Source organism: Papaver somniferum, chromosome 2, assembly GCF_003573695.1.
Source record: "Papaver somniferum cultivar HN1 chromosome 2, ASM357369v1, whole genome shotgun sequence".
NCBI classification, from domain to species: Eukaryota; Viridiplantae; Streptophyta; class Magnoliopsida; order Ranunculales; family Papaveraceae; genus Papaver; species Papaver somniferum.
This window is the reverse complement of record NC_039359.1, coordinates 136,977,382-136,982,057: the sequence shown is the minus strand read 5'-3', so window position 1 is coordinate 136,982,057 and position 4,676 is coordinate 136,977,382.

The following is a 4,676-nucleotide window of genomic DNA, read 5'->3' as shown; positions in this document are numbered from 1 at the left end:
GGTAAACTCCAATCCAGTGACTTGATAATTGGTGCAGTTGTCAACAATTCTTTTAGTTTATTGATGGCACATTTTTGTGTCTGATTTATCTCGATTTTATATTTTGATAGTGCTCATTTTTGTACTTATTATGGTGTTTTATGTGTGTGTAGGTATTTTTGGCCAATAAACATTTTTGGAAAAATCAGCTCGAAAAGTTGTCTAAAACACCCGGAAGAATTATTATCGGCACCCACACTTTGGATAAGGGGTACCACTAGGGAACCCCCTAGACATCTGCTATCGGCACCCCTACTCTGGATAGGGGGCGCCTCTTCTTCTTCACAATTCAAACGAGTTCTTTTTAGCGGGAATTAATGCAGCAGCGAAGCAAAATTTGGAGTTGGATTTCTTGGTTGATTTGGAGAGATTCAACTACATATTTCTTTTGGGATGCACTTCCTGGAGCATAACAGAGTTGGTACGATTGATTGGACTCAACCAATTGGGCTAGATAGGTCGGGAGAAGCAAACAGAGGCGTTGGAAGTTTACCGGGTTCTGTTGATGACTAGGGCCAGTTTAAGTCGGAGTTTGACGTGCATATGGATTATGATTCACTTGATTCGTCAAAACTAGGTTGGTATCATCTCTAGGTTCGAAAAAATAGGTTCATATCTCTGGTTCCAAGCAAAACAGGGGAGTGGAAAGATACTCGGGATTTTTGGTGATATTTTTGGAAGTAAGGAGAGAATATTACGTTGGGGTGGATGAATCTAGTCTTGTTCTAGTCCTGAGAGAGTTTGGAAAGTTTGGGAGAACTCAGAAGACGTTTAGAGAAAGATACACGATAATTCCATAACTTTTCGTGAGAGGAAAGAAGAGATATTCTCGATATTTCATCGAGTTATATTCGACCTGTTGGCTATAAAAGGAGTGGGGGATAGGTCATATAAGGGGACGAAGTCATTGGAGCAGTTGCAGAGAATACCAGAACACCACAGAGATGAAAAGATCGAGTTGCAGGAAGTTTTGTTTTCTGATGCTGCTGAAGAACAAGTGTTGCAAATAAGACATCGTATCAATTTTGTAACAGTACTACAATAATTTCTTTGTAACAGTCAGCCCATTATAACAGCTTTTTTGTAACGTTTGCAAACAGTCTGTTTTATTGTTTCTCATCCTTTTAATCAACTTTTGAACCATAAACCAATATTTGAGCAAGTGATTAATATGAGGAGCTAAACCCCATTGCTGAGGCGATAGAGGAAGCTATTTTTCCAACAAAAAGTGGTATATTCTATTTTATCTATTTTTGCAATTATTTAATGATTATTTGCCTTGATTGAGAATTGATTGACTGATTTTTGTTAAGCAATTGTTATTTCTTTTGATAGAGCATACTTGGACCTAGGTTTTTGATATTCTGTGCTTCGGATTTACACTTGTTATTTTGAAAATCTACTTGTTGCAATAGTTTAGAATAAAATTGAACGAGAAAATTGCATAAATATAATATTGGATTAAATCACTTTGAACTTGTTAAATAGTGGAATCTTAGCCTCAGTGTTCTTTTAATATTGATAACATCTTTGTCTGAGTTTGCTATAATTTTTAGTGAGTTTTCTATTTTAGTTTTAGAATTTAAGTCTAAGTTATCCTTCACAAGTTCGAGAATCGAATCACTTTATTTACCACTATCACAATGACACCATTTATCAAAGCATCCTTCCACTCCTTGTTAAAGTAAAAGATAACCTCTTTTTGCAATAATTTGCACATCAGCATTGAGATTTTGGAGAAATCCTTGATAAACCGCTTGTAAAAACCTGCATGACCAAGAAAAGAGCGAATCTCCCTCACCTAAGTGGGATATTGTAAGTTTCTTATTAAGTCTATCTTTGCTTTGTCAACTTCGAGCCCTCGAGAGGACACAATATGACCAATCATACATGGTTGACCATAAAGTGACATTTCTCCCAATTTAAAACAAGATTAGTGTATATGCATCTTTTAAGCACAAGTTCAAGATTTGGTAAACAAATATCAAATGAATCACCATAAACACTAAAATCATCCATAAATACCTCAATGATGCGTTCCACGTAGTCAGAAAATATACTGACCATACACCTCTGAAAAGTGGCAGGTGCATTGCAAAGACCAAACGACACTGCCTATAGGCAAACGTACCAAAAGGACAAGTGAAAGTAGTCTTCTCTTGATCCTCAGGTGCAATAACAATCTGATTGTAGCCTGAATAACCGTCTAAAAAGCAATAATGTGAATGTCCCGCTAACCTATCTAACATCTGATCAATGAAAGGTAAAGGAAAGTGATCCTTTCGGGTTGCTATATTAATCTTTCTGTAGTCTATGCATACTCTCCATCTTGTTTGAACTCTTGTAGGAACAAGTTCATCATCTTGATTTCTAACAACAGTAACACCTGATTTCTTAGGATCCAACTGAACCGGGCTAACCCATTTGCTGTCAGAAATTGGGTAAATCACCCCCAAACTTAGTAATTTGAGGATCTCTTTCTTCACAACCTCCATCATGGGGGGTTAAGCCTACGCTGATCATCACGTACTGGTTTACAATCATCTTCCATTAGGATTCTATGCATGCACATTGATGGACTAATGCCTTTAATATCAGCAATTGTCCAACTAATAGCTGTTTTGTGCTCTTTCAGAACCCTAAGTAGATGTTTTTCTTGTATTGGGGGTGAGGTTCTTTGCAATAATCACCGAAATTTCTTCTTTATCATCCAAGTACGTGTACTTTAAGTGGTCTGGAAGCGGCTTCAATTCTAGTTTGGGTGCCTGCACAATAGAAGGTAACGGAACCTCATTAGTTATGGGTAAAGAAATATAAGAAATATTACCCTGTTTAGCTTCTTGTAGTGTTGTTAATGCACCACACATTTCCACCAGTTCTTTGGCTATCTCAACGTCCAGGTTCGGCTGTCCATGAACGTCCAAATTGATGCTATTCCGTAACACTGATAGGTGTCTAAAACACCTAATTTTATATCTAGTATTTATGCTTTCTTTGCTATTATTCTTGTGATTTGCATCTCTTATGTTTACTTTTGAGTTTTATAGGTGTTTTGGAGTCATTTGGAGCAAAAGAGGAGAAATCATATGTTTGGATCGTAAAAGGAAAAAAGGTCAATTCACAGGAGATATTTATATTTGGAGCAGGCTAGGTTTCACAAGAAGGAGATAACGAATGAACTAGAAACAACTAGAAGAACTATGCTGGGAACTGAACTGTCACACCTCCATTTGGGTGACCCTTATCCTAATGAGTGGGTGTTGTAAATATGTTTTCCTTATAACCTATAAAGTAGGTCGAGTTGGTCATTACATGACCAGTTCTTCTCTCATCCAAATCTCGTCACTGCTCTCAGTTCCTTGCCAAGTATGGTTCACGCCAGAAAGATCAGGTCTGGTGGAGTACGTCGTCGGACCAGAGAGTTGTAAAAGGGTAAGACAAGTCAAATTTGTAAGAGTTCAGTTTGTGTTTGAATTCTCAGACGAAAACTTTATCAAGAACAATAAGTTGATGTCGGAGAAAATGAAGATGAAGGGAGTAAAATCATCAAGCAGTTGCGAGTTTCTGTGGATTCAAAGGTCTGCAAACAATGGGTTTGTGTTGGATTTGCATTTGGTAGTGATGGTTTCGATAATTGAAGACTAGGGTTGAATTCGAACTGAAATTGGGGTTGATGTGGATCCATTGAGTGGTCTGTGTTGTGAATCGAAAGAGGAGAAGTTGCTGCTACTGTACAAAGTCAAGAATATGGAAGCAATGGGTTCTGATATTTCTGTTGCCAATTGAAGATTAGTAAGAATCCAAGATAAAGCATGACTCAGGTGAAGATATTCAAGGTTTGAGTTCTCTGTGTGTAATTCCATGAATGATTACAAGGAATTTGAGTGCATCTGGAGCTGGTGGTGATTGAATTATGGACTGGTGCAGCTACAGATTTGGGTTGCTGTCATCAATGAGAGTTGGTATTGCAGGAAATGGAGAAAGGAAGGAATTGAGCCAAGCAAGGAGTTGACAAGAGCTGGTGGCACAACAACCACGCCCAAGATTCAGCTGCAGTTTCTGGTGGTTTTGGTTAATTAGCTGGATGGGTTGTTAAAGCTGAGAACTGAGATGGTGCAGTTAAAATGGCTCACTGTTGATGTTGGTTGTGTATGCGAGACTGCAGGTGGGAATGATTGTTGTACAGTGGGTTTGGTGGACTGGTATTGCAGGTTGTGTTTGAATGAATTGTGCTTCTGCAATGAGCAAACTGGAACTGCAGGTGATGGCTTAGAAGTTGTGGGGATTGAAGCTACAGAAGACCTGAGTGATAGTGAAGCTAAATGGAGTTGTAAGTGAGCTGCAGTAAATGGTGTTGGTCAAAGAAGTGGATGCTATTGATATTGTTGATATGCAGGGACTAAAGATGGCTGTGAGCTGAGAAGATTGAGACATGAAATATCTAAAAAATAAGATGGTGTTTGTTGCAGCTTAGATGCAGTTACAAGAGTCAGGTTGGTGATTGTTGTGCTTGCGAGAAACTACAACAGCTCCAGGTGTTGGGTCTGGTGATGCAATGTGTCGGTTTGCAGCTGAAATTAAAAGGAATGGAAAACGGGAATTGCAGCTGGTGAAGCTACTGAGATGTTGATGCAGTG